Genomic DNA, 15,784 nt, shown 5'->3' with positions numbered 1-15,784 from the left:
GGGACTCCAGCAAGATGCAAGCAAATGAAACCTAGCTTCCTTTGAAATACCTGAAGATGTGGCACCAAATGATTAGACTGGAGCTGTAACTGTTCCCTTTCAAGAAGAAAAAAAAAGTGTTCCTCGCTTTGCTACAGTTGTCATTACTCCCTTTTATTTCCCAACCCTGAGCCTGTGTGTCAGTGGTGTTTATCGTCACAATAGTGCTCTTGTTTGGCTTCTAGTTGCTTCCACACATTGATTTTCATTCCCTACTTGGCATCTATGTGCATTTTAGCTTGTGACTCATGGATAAAACCAATTTTGATTTTCCTGTCTGAAGTTGAATTTTTATAGGTATTTCTTCTAAATATTCTTAGACAAGCTAAATGCAGCATTGACTATCATAAATGCTGAACAGCTGAGGTCAGGCCAACTCGTGGCTGTAACTCATGTATACCACGTTTCTTGGCCTGGCTAATTCTGTGCATTCATTGACAAAGAGAATCTGCCAGAAGTTGTTTTCTATTTGACGGCAGGCCAACAGATGCTGTGAAATCATGCCACCACGTGCCAAGTTGTCACCTCGGTATCCCTGTTATCAGAGACTTCATTGTACAAATCCCTTGCCCACCGCTATGTCATATTTACTTGTTCAGACAGATAAAGGCCCATGTCCAGATGACTGAACTCTTAGGAGGGTTCTATTTTTAACTGATTCCCTAAAAGCAATATACGAGTGACAAATATTTCCATAGGATTAATGAATAGGTGTTTAAGTCTCCTCTGCTCTTATTAAATACTAGCTTTTTCTTTTATACTTGGAACTCTGTTGAATTTGTGGATGAGAAACATTTTCCATACATAATGAATCCAGGGACTTTTTAACCTATTCAGTTTTGTTATATATATTGGTCACTGTTTTAAGGAATTGTTCCCAATCTAACCAAGCATCAAATAACCTAAGAATTTGGTGCTCCTTCATTTAGAATATTTTCATATTTTTGAATAATATATGTACAGAATATTTCTTGATAAGATCAAGAAATGACCAAGGGGATCATGTAGCTTTAACCATCCTTGTTTTTATCATTTGCCAAAAAATTTCCTTAGCTTCATGGAAACCACATAGAAACCAAATGACTTGGTTTTCTTTCCACTTCTCTAGGCAACAAACCAATTTTTTTTTTAGTTTCCATGGACACCCACTTGAGCAACAGTAGTTAGATCTGTAAAAACTGCTATCTGACCTGGAGTCTGATGGTGACCTACACACCGGCACTGGTAATGCAAGCTTGGCTCTCTAAGGGACCCACATGTGTGAGACTGTTGTTAGCATCTGGGATAGTACCCAGTTACTGTCCCTGGTGCTTTTCCAGTTTCTTAATTTGTGGAGGTTCACAAATCATTATGGATCTTGTCTTGATATCTGGCTAGTCAGAAAGCTTCAAAATAAGGAGTGGGAATGGTAATAAAACAGGTCTAGTTGAAATAGATTTACTTTCTTTCCACTTGGTTAAGAAAAAGGCTGCTATTTTAACTCAGTTAAGAAGTAGTACTTATTTGGAAATCCTTGTGGGAAGCCCAAAATGTACTTGAAATGAGAGAAGTCATAAACTTATTTAGCACATATGAAGCATAGCTTTGACTCTAGGCAGTAACTGAAAGTCCATCTGTACAGGCCCTGGAGAAACGTAAGAAAAGACTGAACTGCATTATCGTGTAACATACACAAATTCTCCAGGGCCTGTTCCCTTCTAACTTAGGATAGAACAAACAATTAATTGAAAAGATCAATCTGGTTTCCAGGTTTTGAAAATGTTGTTCTTTGCTTTTACTTGCATTGTGTAAAAATTTTCCATTTCTCAGCTGCCCCAAAATTAAGAGTTTAAAAACTGAATCTTTCAGACCATTGATCAGTGTTGGAAATGTTGACAAAGAAAGGCTTTGAAAAAGTAGTGGAAATGATACTTTAACTGGAATTAGGGGACTCAACTTTGCCATAAATATGCAAGACCATTGTAGTAGGTATGTAATTTCTCTTTTCTCAATCTCTATCTCATCTATAAAACTCTAGCTCTTCACAGGAATAAAACTTTCAAGTTCATGGCTGCAGAGATTTGATCTTGTATTTTCATAAAATCCTCTAATTGCTTCTGTTTCTCTTTGTACTATGGAACTTTTCCATGAACACCATACAAAGTGGATTCCTGAGGAAAAAGTGGGTCTTTCTCAGAGATTTTCATTTTTGGCTTGTTTCTAGTAATTTTAGATAGACAAATAGAAGTGGAATTTTTAAATGTAATTTTTTTCTTTTAAAAAAAGAAGAGATAGTAATAGATGGTAGCTGGCTATCAGAAATCAGCCAAAGTTTCATGGGTGTATACTGAATTGATGATTTGAAGTGATATATTTTGTCATTAGTACATCAGGAATAGGAGAAAGATTTAGGAGAAACATTACAGAGAAACTTGTACCTTTACAAACCTAGGGACTGACACATACCACAGTTCCCTGGCAGCTCCTTTAATATATGCAAAGTTTCCCATCTCACTAAAGCACCCTGGGCAAATCAAAAGGAAAAGGCATTGCAGGTAAAAGAACACCATGATCAGAGACTGGGAAGTAAGAGACAGCATGCTGTGTGGAGGCAGTGCAAAGAGCTGGTTTACTCCTTTAGGAGGATAAAGTATAGAAGGACACTAGATCATTCAGAGTTCAGGTGCAGATAACAGAAACCATTTTGTTGATTTTAAAAGAATCGTGAAACAGAAACCAACGGAGGGGAGTTACTCAAGAGGGTCAAACACTGCTGTCTGGTCAAGAAAGATCAGGGCTGAGGAGTGCCCAGCAGCTTTGACTGTCAGGAAACCTTTGACATTCTTAGCAAACACTGACCGGGAGGTAAACTGGGTCACACTGCAGGGATTACGGTGTGAACAGGAGACGAGGAAGAGGAAGTAGAGGCATCTGTTCTGAATGCTTGGCTCTGAAGGGAAGGGAAAGCTCTATCTGAAGAAAAACATCAGATGGAGGGAGATTTTGATCTTAAGCTGTAAAAATCTTAAACAGGTTTGGATGCAGAAGGAAAGAAGTCAATGGTTTGATAAGACTTCAAGGAGAGAGGCAGATACATGATACTAGATGCCCTCAGATTTGGAGGAGAAAGACGGAGGCTGGAGGAGGCAGTGCTGGCCTTAGGCAAGAAGAGAATTGTGTGTTTCTCTTACATGAGGCAGAGGAGGGAAGCCTGAGTGAAAAAGCACACGTGTTTGTAAACTGGGGAAAAGAAGGGAGTAGAAATCACACCCAATAGATTATCTTCTTGATAAGAAACAGACCATTTGCTGAGAGAGGAGAGAATGGAAGGGGAGGTGAAACAGGGTGGGGTAGAAAGTGTGAAGAAGAAATGGGTGGGAGAAAAGAGCCAGAAGTGATCAGAACTGCTAAACAGGACTGACTTTGAAGAAGTAGGGAGATTTCTGAGGAAAGGCTTAGAGTAATATCGTAATTGTCATGACCTTGGGAACTTTGGGTCTTTCAGAAAGTGCTGGTGGGTAGTTTGAATGGTGATGTTCCTCTTTAAAATACATTTGTTTTTGAAGCTGTCCACATGATGACTGGGTGAGACTTTTAAATTATCATCATCACCTGTTAGTCACCTATTCATATGACCAATCTTTTATTTCTAAGACCATCTTCAGTGCTTTGCATAGGAGTGAGACAAAATGGCAGAAATGTATCATTAACAAAAGAATGTTCTAAGAACTTACATTTTGAAGCACTCTTCTGTGAATTCCCTGGTGGTCCAGTGGTTAGAACTCAACACTCTCATTGCCTGAGCTCCGGGTTTGATTCCTTTCCAGCAACTAAGATTCTGCAAGTTGCGTGGCGCAGCCAAAAAAGTAAAATAAAATTTGAAGTACTCTTCTGTGACTGAAACTCACTTTAGGTTAAACCTGATTGAAGATTTGACAAATTTGCCCAATAGACTGAGTAATGATACAATAAGATGCTCAAAATTATTACTCATCAAGGATACACAAAATACAAGGTAATACCACCATATACCTATTCAGTTCAGTTCAGTCACTCAGTCCTGTCTGACTCTTTGCGACCCCATGAATTGCAGCGCGCCAGGCCTCCCTGTCCATCACCAACTCCCGGAGTTCACTCAAAGTCACATCCATCAAGTCAGTGATGCCATCCAGCCATCTCATCCTCTGTCATCCCCTTCTCCTCCTGCCCCCAATCCCTCCCAGAATCAGAGTCTTTTCAAATGAGTCAACTATTTGCATGAGGTGGCCAAAGTACTGGAGTTTCAGCTTTAGCATCATTCCTTCCAAAGAACATCCAGGACTGATCTTCAGAATGGACTGGTTGGATCTCCTTGCAGTCTAAGGGACCCTCAAGAGCCTTCTTCAACACCACAGTTCAAAAGCATCAATTCTTCGGCGCTTTGCTTTCTTCACAGTCCAACTCTCACATCCATACATGACCACTGGAAAAACCATAGCCTTGACTAGATTGACCTTTGTTGGCAAAGTAATGTCTCTGCTTTTGAATATGCTATCTAGGTTGGTCATAACTTTCCTTCCAAGGAGTGAGCGTCTTTTAATTTCATGGCTGCAGTCACCATCTTCAGTGATTTTGGAGCCCCTAAAAATAAAGTCTGACACTATTTCCACTGTTTCCCCATCTATTTCCCATGAAGTGATGGGACCAGATGCCATGATCTTCGTTTTCTGAATGTTGAGCTTTAAGCCAACTTTTTCACTCTCCTCTTTCACTTTCATCAAGAGGCTTTTTAGTTCCTCTTCACTTTCTGCCATAAGGGTGGTGTCATCTGCATATCTGAGGTTATTGATATTTCTCCCGGCAATCTTGATTCCAGCTTGTGCTTCTTCCAGCCCAGCGTTTCTCATGATGTACTCTGCATATAAGTTAAATAAGCAGGGTGACAATATACAGCCTTGACGGACTCCTTTTCCAATTGGAACCAGTCTGTTGTTCTATGTCCAGTTCTAATTGTTGCTTCCTGACCTGCATATAGGTTTCTCAAGAGGCAGGTCAGGTGGTCTGGTATTCTCAAAATTGCAAACACTGAACATACCAGGTGTTGGCAAGGATCTGGAACAAGGAGGACTCTTATGAACTGTTGATGGGAATGAAAATGGTTCAACGACTTTGGAAAACACTCTGGCAGTTTCTTAAAAACATGCACATCTACATCCATATCATGTGACAAAGACACTTCATCCTCAGAATCAAAAATATTTGTGTGTAAGTCTTTGTACAGACTTTGCTTTCTGTATGGCAGAAAGTGACGAAGAACTAAAAAAATCTCTTGATGAAAGTGAAGGAGGAGAGTGAAAAAGTTGGCTTAAAACTCAACATTTGGAAAACTAAGATCATGGCATCTGGTCCCATCACTTCATGGCAAATAGATGGGGAAACAGTGGAAACAGTGAGACTTTATTTTGGGGGGCTCCAAAATCACTGCAGATGGTGACTACAGCCATGAAATTAAAAGACACTTGCTCCTTGGAAGAAAAACTATGACCAACCTAGACAGCATATTAAAAAGCAGAGACATTGCCAACAAAGGTCCGTGTAGTCAAAGCTATGGTTTTTCCAGTGGTCATGTATGAATGTGAGAGTTGGACTATAAAGAAAGCTGAGTGCTGACGAATTGATGCTTTGAACTGTGATGTTGGAGAAGACTCTTGAGGGTCTCTTGGACTTCAAAGAGATCCAACTAGTCCATCCTAAGGGAAATCAGTCCTGAATATTTATTGGAAGGACTGATGTTGAAGTTGAAATTTCAATACTTTGAACTGGGTCAATACTTTGGTTGGACGGCATCACTGACTTGATGGACATGAATTTGAGTAAGCTCCGAGAGTTAGTGATAGACAGGGTGGCCTGGCATGCTGCAGTCCATGGGGTTACAAAGAGTCAGACATGACTGTGCGACTGAACTGAACTTTGTATAGACTATCCAAGAGAAAAAGAAATTTATGGCTATAAAAAGACACATGCAATATTCACAGAAGTTTCATTTGTAATAATCTTTTAAAAAAGGAAGCAACAAAAATGCCCATCAACAGGTGAGTGGATAAATAAATTGTGGTATATCCATACAATGGACTACTACTTGGCAATAAAAGTAAACAAACTGCTGCCTGTACAACATAGATGTATCTCAAATAAATATGATTAGTGAAAGAAGTCGGACAAAAGAGAGTACACATTCTATTGTTCCATTCATAAAATAGTCTAAAAATCCAAACTAACCTATAGCATCAGAAAACAGATCAGAGGTTCCCTGGAGATAGGGGTTGGGGCTGGGGGAGGCAGGTGGAAGGATTACAGTGGAGCACAAGAAAACTCTTGTGGGTGAAGCATATGTTCATTATCTCAATTGTGATAATGGTTTCATAGGTACATTCACTAGTCATAACTTAGCAAACGACACTTTAAATATGAGCTTCCCTGGTGGCTCAGACAGTAAGAATCCACGTGCAATGCAGCAGACTCAGGTTCAATCTCTGGGTCAGGAAGATCCCCTGGAGAAGGGAATGGCAACCCACTCCAGTAGTCTTGCCTGGAGAATCCCATGGACAGAGGAGCCTGGTGGGCTACAGTCCATGGGGTCACAAAGAGTTGGACTCGACTGAGTGATACATACACACACTGTAAATATGAACAGATAATTACATTTTAATAAAGGTGTTAAAACAAAAGAAATAGTGCACACACGTCAAAAGTTGGAGAATGATTTAATTATGCTGCTGCTGCTGCTGCTACTTCTAAGTCACTTCAGTAGTGTCCAACCAGGCTCTCCCGTCCCTGGGATTCTCCAGGCAAGAACACTGGAGTGGGTTGCCATTTCCTTCTCCAATGTGTAAAAGTGAAAACTGAAAGTGAAGTCGCTCAGTCGTGTCTGACTCCTAGCGACCCCATGGATTGCAGCCTACCAGGCTCTTCCGACCATGGGATTTTCCAGGCAAGAGTACTGGAGTGGGGTGCCATTGCCTTCTCTGTTAATTATGCTATAGAACAGTAAATATTTGGAATACTGTATCTTTTAAAAATCATGTTTTTTTTTGAAGAGCACTTAATAGTCAGAAAATGCTCATAGTATTCAGAGACACGTGTTGTTCTGATTGATAGTGATCCATTAACATTTGACGAATATGAAATGAATGATGTAGTGTTACATGAAAAGAGCAAGGCACAAAAATGCATCCATGAACAAGTAATATCCCAATTTTGGTAATTCTCTCTCATCTCTCATGGCTGAAAGGAAATCTCTCAAAATGTTAACAGTGGTTGTCTCTGTGAAGTGGAAGACGATTTTAATTTTCCTTCTTATGCGTTTGGGGCTTTTCTGTACTTGATCTCCCATTACTTTCACAAATAGATGAAAACCTACCCAATGCTCTTTGAAAAGATTCTTTCCCACAAAGGGAACTCACTGGTGCAAATATTTTTAGAAAATCTATCAATCTGACGTCTTTTCCTGCACTTTTTCATGGTAACCTGCTGCTGAACACTGAGGGAGTTTAGTGGAATGGCAATGCGCTGGAAAGACCAGCTTCAGCCTGCAGTTAGCTTGCAATGAGATATAGTCTAAAAATGCATGTTTTTAAGTTATGCTTTATGTAGCCTCAGGTAGTCACTTACCTTTATCACTTCACTGCTAGCCGTCCCTTGATAAAACCAGGTCAAACACACGGAGAATCAATTCCCCAGATTATGTCTGGTACAGATCTGTCAGGAAATGTTCACTAAGGATGTCCTGATGAGAAAAGGAGAGCAGTTGTGTATCAAATGTAGAAAACTCCTCAGGCTTTCGTCCAATCCATGGTGAGCATGTCTTTTCTCTTTGAGTCAAAAAGACAAGCAGGGGAGGGCAAGCCATGGAGTGAGAGCTGAGGAAGGCTAGTGAAAGTGAGGGCCATAGGTGAGGAGGAGTTAGGAGAGCTCTCGTGCACAAAGATGTGCCTTGGGGGACATTTGTCCAGTGAGACTTCCATTCTGCTTTTCTGTCCCCTGGAGAGTTGCAATGATTGATGCTGTCCTCACCGTGGGGGGTGCCGTGGCAGGAGGGGACAGGGCTAGGGCCTGAGGCAAAGACGATGGTGAGACCCACAGGGAGCCCTCGCACTCCTACCCAACTCTGCAGGGTAGCTGGGGTTGTATATTCACCCAACACATGAGAATTAAAGGGAACTCGAGCTTGAGGCTTTCAGGACTGGAGATGAGGGACACCTGGGGCAGCGCGAAGGTGGGGAATGATAGCTCTTCCAGTTTGCAATAAAAATAGCCTCCAATAAAACTGCATTGCAAAGCATGGGAAAGAAACAGAATGGAAAGACTAAAAGTCGGAAAGAACAGCCTGAAGAATTGTGATGGAAAAAGACAGAACTGACTTGTAGTGAAAGGGTAGGGGATGGTATTTCCTCAAGTAAAAAGGAACTATAGATGTTGATGATATTGGGACTCTGAAGGAAACTCAGATTACCCAGAGTTAATTGAAACACTTCTTAATTCTCCAACAGCTAGTACAGAAAAAGGTGGTACAAAAAGAAAATCTTTATCAGGCAGTGAATCTGATGCCAGGAAATCAAAGAAAGAGATGCTGCTATCAAATCAACAGGCTGTGTCAGGGGTGATCCTGAATGAATAACTGGTGCACAGACAGCAGTGGAGAATTCACGTTTCTCATGCAACGGGCAGGAAGATTCAGATGAGGCAGACTTGGTGCTGGTAGAAGCAGCAAAGATGAGGTGTACTCAGATTGTAACTGCTACTTATGCACAGACTAACTTGACATTCTCGTCCAGAAAATGAAGCTCAATAATGGCCTACATTGCCATACATATAATTTCATATATACATAAACTGATGTATATAAATGGTGGGTCTTGGTTTTTGGTTTATTAGTGTGAAGAAATAACTAGATTCTAAAGAAAATAAAGTTTCATATATTCATTTTGAAGTTGTATTAGAGGCGCTGGTTTTTGTTTTTTATTTATTTATTTTTTGAGTCTATAGATCATGGCATCTGATCCCATCACTTCATGGCAAACAGATGGGGAAACAGTGGCTGACTTTATTTTTTTGGGGCTCCAAAATCACTGCAGATGGTGATTGCAGCCATGAAATTAAAAGATGCTTACTCCCTGGAAGGAAAGTTATGACCAACGTAGACAGCATATTAAAAAGCAGAGACATTACTTTGCCAGAAAAGGTCCACCTAGTCAAGGCTGTGGTTTTTCCGGTGGTCATGTGTGGATGTGAGAGTTGGACTGTGAAGAAAGCAAAGCGCCGAAGAACTGCTGTTTTTGAACTGTGGTGTTGGAGAAGACTCTTGAGAGTTCCTTGGACTGCAAGGAGATCCAGCCAATCCATCCTAAAGGAGATCAGTCCTGGGTGTTCATTGGAAGGACTGATGTTGAAGGTGAAACTCCAATACTTTGGCCACCTCATGCGAAGAGCTGACTCATTGGAAAAGACCCTGATGCTGGGAAAGATTGAAGGCAGGAGGAGAAGCGGACAACAGAGGATGAGATGGTTGGATGGCATCACCAACTCGATGGACATGGGTTTGGGTGAACTCTGGGAGTTGGTGATGGACAGGGAGGCCTGGCGTGCCGTGGTTCATGGGGTCGCAAAGGGTTGGACACGACTGAGTGACTGAGCTGAACTGAACTGAGTCTATAGTTCTGGTCACTTTGAACAAATAAATAAAGCTTTCTTAGTTGCTTCCTTTATCATAAAAAACCATTTGCTAACATGATACATTATTTCCTCTGCATTAGGGAACGTATTTTCTAAATGTTGGAGGAAATCTTCACAGTCATTACTCAATCTGATTTTGTTTTTAACTCATATATGCCTACAGACCATTCTGGGTTTTTTGTTTATTTGCTGTTTTTTTTGTGTGTGTATACATAAAACACATGTAAATGATTTTCACTTCTTTATTTTTATTTTTTAAAAACATTTGCCAAAAAAAAATGCCAATTCATAATCATGGATAAGCCCACATTTCTGGGATGCTCTTACTCTGAGCAGCCTAAGAAATAAATCAATTCAAGTAAAATGGAAATTTTCCTGAAACCTTATCCTTTCAAATTAGGTAGTTGATTCTGTGATTATCTGTAAAATTTAAATATAATATAAATAAGTTAAATTGGACAATACAAGCAGTTGTATTTGAATCCATATCTATAACTACATATAAAAGGAAGTTTATTTGCAAAACTCCTGACAGGAAAAATTTCATCACTAACAAGAATCTGCCCACCCAGATGAGAAAACTAGAAAAATCCTAATGTGTTTTAATTAGCTAAGCAAGACTGAGTTAAATGGACATTGACAGGTTTCTTCTAGTGAAGCTCTTCTTTCCTAGAGTTGAAATCCCTGTGCTGTGTCAACTAAGAGCTCAATGTCTAAGACTTTGCTCATGAAAACCTAACTGGGTGGTTAGCGACGTCAGTTTAGGACCTGCTAGAATAAATGGGTGAATAAGCTTTTGTAATCTAAACTATTGATCTACATGTTTTTCTTTATCTCAACTGATTCTTCACATATAGGTTCAATCTTTTCAGTATCTGGATTATTGGTTCAGCAGAAGCATGGAAAACCAAGAACATCGTAGTAATCAGAATGTTACCCAGTTAATTATGGCTCCTCTTAGTGTAGAAATTATACTATAAAATTATAGAACAAATTTCCTGTATCACCCCCTACACACAAATCAGTTCAGTTCAGTTTAGTAGCTCAGTCATGTCCAACTCTTTGCGACCCCATGCCCTGAAGCACGCCAGGCTTCCCTGTCCATCACCAACTCCCGGAGCTTACACAAACTCATGTCCATAGAGTCAGTGGTACCATCCAACCATCTCATTCTCTGTTATCCCCTTCTCCTCCTTCCTTCAATCTTTCCCAGCATCAGTGTCTTTTCAAATGAGTCAGTTCTTCGCATCAGGTGGCCAAAGTATTGGAGCTTCAGCTTCAGCATCAGTTCTTCGAATAAATATTCAGGACTGATTTCCTTTAGGATCTGGTTGGATCTCCTTGCAGTCCAAGGGACTCTCAAAGTGTTCTCCAGCATCACAGTTTAAGAGCATCAATTCTTCGGTGCTCAGCTTTCTTTATAGTCCAACTCTCACATCCATACATGACTACTGGAAAAACCATAGCTTTGACTAGATGGACCTTTGTTGGCAAAATAATGTCTCTGCTTTTTAATATGCTGTCTAAGTTGGTCTTTTCCTCCTCCTTGTTCCTTTTCTTCCAAGGAACAAGCATCTTTTAATTTCATGACTAGAGTCATCATCTGCAGTGATTTGGGAGCCCCCAAAATAAAGTCTCTCACTGTTTCCATTGTTTCCCCATCTATTTGCCATGAAAATGGGACCGGATGCCTTGATCTTAGTTTTCTGAATGTTGAGTTTTAAGCCACCTTTTTGACTCTCCTCTTTCATTTTCATCAAGAGGCTCTTTAGTTCTTCTTCACTTTCCTCCATAAGGGTGGTATCATCTACACATCTGAGATTATTGATATTTCTCCTGGCAATCTTGATACCAGCTTGTGCTTCCTCCAGCCCAGCGTTTCTCATGATGTAGTCTCCATATAAGTTAAATAAGCAGGGTGACAATATATAGCCTTGACATACTCCTTTCAGATCTGGAACCAGTCCGTGGTTCCATGTCAAGTTCTAACTGTTGCTTCTTGACCTGCATACAGATTTCTCAGGAGGCAGGTCAGGTGGTCTGGTATTCCCATCTCTTTCAGAATTTTCCAGTTTGCTGTGATCCACACAGTCAAAGGCTTTGGCATAGTCAAAAAGCAGAAGCAGATGTTTTTCTGATATTCTCTTGCTTTTTCGATGATCCAACGAATGTTGGCAATTTGATCTCTGGTTCCTCTAATTTTTCTAAATCCAGCTTGAACATCTGGAAGTTCATGGTTCATATACTGTTGAAGCCTGGCTTGGAGAATTTTGACCATTACTTTGCTAGCGTGTGAGATGAGTACAATTGTGCAGTAGTTTGAGCATTCTTTGGCATGGCTTTTCTTTGGGATTGGAATGAAAACTGACCTTTTCCAGTCCTGTGGCCACTGCTGAGTTCTCCAAACTTGCTGGCTTACTGAGTGCAGCACTTTCACAGCATCATCTTTCAGGATTTGAAATAGCTCAACTGGAATTCCATCACCTCCACTAGCTTTGTTCGTAGTGATGCTTCCTAAGGCCCACTTGACTTCACAATCCAGGATGTCTGGTTCTAGGTGAGTGATCACACCATCGTGGTTACCTGGGTCATGAAGATCTTTTTGTATAGTTCTTCTGTGTATTCTTGCCACCTCTTCTTAATATCTTCTGCTTCTGTTAGGTCCATACCATTTCTTTCCTTTATTGAGCCCATCTTTGCATGAAATGTTCCCTTGGTATCTCTAATTTTCTTGAAGTGATCTTTAGTCTTTTCCATTCTATTGTTTTGCTCTATTTCTTTGCACTGATCGCTGAGGAAGGCTTTCTTATCTCTCCTTGCTATTCTTTGGATCTCTGCATTCAAATGGGTATATCTTTCCTCTTCTCCTTTGCCTTTCGCTTCGCTTCTTTTCTCAGCTTTTTGTAATGCCTCCTCAGACAACCATTTTGCCTTTTTACATTTCTTTTTCTTGGGGATGGTCTTGATTCCTGCCTCCTTTACAATGTCATGAATCTCTGTCCATAGTTCATCAGGCACTCCTAAAACTGGAAAAGACTGATGCTGGGAGGGATTGGGGACAGGAGGAGAAGGGGATGACAGAGCATGAGATGGCTGGATGGCATCACCAACTCGATGGACGTGAGTTTGAGTGAACTCCAGGAGATGGTGATGGACAGGGAAGCCTGGCGTGCTGCAATTCATGGGGTCGCAAAGAGTCAGACACAACTGAGTGACTGGAATGAACTGAACTGAATGATAGTGACCATCTTTTACGTGATTATTTAACTTCTCTTTATCTACTTTGGTAAAATATCTATTTAAGAGTTTTGCATACTTGAAAAATAAAAAGAATGTTTTCCAACTGTATATTGTTTACCTTCTATAAACACTGGTGAACAATAGTCAATAGTTTTATATTAAAAAATAAAATGGATATGCAAATTTGCACTTTTGCAAATCATCAGTAGCTATAACATTTTAGCTAATTTCTGCCCTTGTTAATTATCTAGAGTTATATTTCATAACACTTGAAAATGTGTTTCTTCAAATGTCTCTGGGACACACTGTCATCCTTTTACTCTGTAAATAATTGCACCCTTTATCAGGTTGAAAATTTATCTTCAGGTTCTTAAGTATTCCATCCTCCCTGACCCAGATTTCCTTAGAATTTTAAAGAAGACCTCTGGTCACTCCATCATAGCTTTTCAGTCTTCTGGAGTTTACCTTCAGCGTCTGCACATCCTCAAATGATCATCTGGCTTTAGAGGCTACTATCACTGGGTAGAAACGTGGGAATCCAGTTCCTATTGCCTGTTTAAGGGTCAAAGATGGCAAGTGGAGCAGGGAGTAATGATAGTCCTCTAGGAACAAAGTTCTAGACACAATGGGCAGGAATTACATATGCCTTTTTCCTTAGAGACACTGTCGTACCTGTGAATTAAGTTCTAGAATGTGATGATGGCAGTGTTTAACCACTTATTTGTGGTTAAATAAGCTTTAGTGGCATACTTAGGCATTGAAATTCTTCCAAATTTGGTACACATGTATGGTGGTGGTGTAATATGTGTTGGGTGGTGGTGTTATTTAATCGCTAAGTTGTGTCCGACTCTTTATGAGCCCATGGACTATGTAGCCCACCAGGCCCCTGTGTCCAAGGGATTACCCAGGCAAGAATTCTGGCATGGGTTGCCATTTCCTTCTCTAATACATTTGTCTAGATATTTTATAATCTATTATCCTATATGTATTATGTATTTCTATATATAATTTTTAAGCCATTTATTTAACCTGAACCTTGATTAAGTAGAATATACTTCCCAATTAACCTTGATAACAGAAGTTACCACATTTAAGCTTGAAAGAATGAAATGATGTAGGAGTTCTATACTTATAGATTAAAAAAAACAAACAAATATGTCACTATAGTATAAAATTTGGTCACAGAGATTAACTATCTCATTTTGTAAACTGTCCATAGCATTCAGTTGAACAACAGCTGACCTTCTACCTGACTATTACAGAATCATTCAATTTTGTATTTAAGTTTTTTCATTATTTTAACAAATTTTAATGAAATAAATTATTTTAATGAAATACAAAGACTTTTGTATTTAAGTCTTTTCATTATTTTAAAAATTGTTATTTTCAGTTCAGTTCAGTTGCTCAGTCGTGTTCAACTCTTTGCAACCCCATGAACTGCAGTACGCCAGGCCTCCCTGTTCATCACCAACACCCAGAGTTCACTCAAACTTACGTCCATTGAGTCAGTGATGCCATCCAGCCATCTCATCCTCTGTCATCCCCTTCTCCTCCTGCCCCCAATCCCTCCCAGCATCAGTCTTTTCCAATGAGTCAACTCTTTGCATGAGGTAGCCAAAGTACTGGAGTTTCAGCTTTAGCATCATTCCTTCCAAAGAACACCCAGGACTGATCTCCTTTAGAATGGACTGGTTGGATCTCCTTGCAGTCCATGGGACTCTCAAGAGTCTTCTCCAACACCACAGTTCAAAAGCATCAATTCCTCGATGCTCAGTTTTCTTCACAGTCCAACTCTCACATCCATACATGACCACTGGAAAAACCATAGCCTTGACTAGTCGGACCTTTGTTGGCAAAGTAATGTCTCTGCTTTTGAATCTGCTATCTAGATTGGTCATAACTTTCCTTCCAAGGAGTGAGCGTCTTTTAATTTCATGGCTGCAGTCACCATCTGCAGTGATTTGGGAGCCCAAGAAAATAAAGTCTGACACTGTTTCCACTGTTTCTTCATCTATGTCCATGAAGTGATGGGACCAGATGCCATGATCTTCGTTTTCTGAATGATGAGTTTTAAGCCAACTTTTTCACTCTCTTCTTTCACTTTCATCAAAAGGCTTTTTAGTTCCTCTTCACCTTCTGCCATAAGGGTTGTGTCATCTGCATATCTGAGGTTATTGATATTTCTCCTGGCAATCTTGATTCCAGCTTGTGTTTCTTCCAGTCCAGCATTTCTCATGATGCACTCTGCATATAAGTTAAATAAGCAGCGTGACAGTATACAGCCTTGATGTACTCCTTTTCCTATTTGGAACCAGTCTGTTGTTCCATGTCCAGTTCTAACTGTTGCTTCCTGACCTGCATATAGGTCTCTCAAGAGGCAGGTTATTTTACTCTAGTGAGTTCTACACATTTGTGAATAATTAGTGAAATTCTGAATATGCTGTTGATTAAAATATGTTTTTAAGACACTCTCAGAATTTAAATAATGACCATGGTATATTCCAGCACTTAAAAATAAGATATCATAATTACTTTGAGGAGGAAAACTTTTTAAATTCTACAATAAAAGCATTTAGGAACTCTGGAATGAAGTGATCTCTATACTGTTCTCCATAGTTTTATCAATTTACATTCCCACCAACTGTGAAAGAAGGCTCCCTTCTCTCCACACCCTCTCCAGCATTAATTGTTTGTAGACTTTTTGGTGATGGCCATTCTGACTGCTGTGAGGTGATGCCTCACTGTAGTTTTGATTTGCATTTCTCTGTGGCTTAGCTGGTAAAGAATCCACCTGCAATGCAGGAGACCTGGGTTG

At 40.0% G+C, this 15,784-nt stretch overlaps 1 pseudogene; it reads left to right on the top strand.

Annotated features, from left to right (window-relative positions):
* Positions 1 to 8,848, top strand: part of LOC138987574 (chromobox protein homolog 3 pseudogene) — a 67,727-nt pseudogene extending 58,879 nt beyond the window's left edge.
* The last annotated feature ends 6,936 nt before the right edge of the window (positions 8,849 to 15,784 follow it).

The sequence above is a fragment of the Bos mutus genome, chromosome 4 (assembly GCF_027580195.1).
Source record: "Bos mutus isolate GX-2022 chromosome 4, NWIPB_WYAK_1.1, whole genome shotgun sequence".
Classification (NCBI taxonomy): domain Eukaryota; kingdom Metazoa; phylum Chordata; class Mammalia; order Artiodactyla; family Bovidae; genus Bos; species Bos mutus.
Note: the sequence above shows the minus strand (reverse complement) of the source record. Positions and strands in the feature narration are given on the sequence as shown.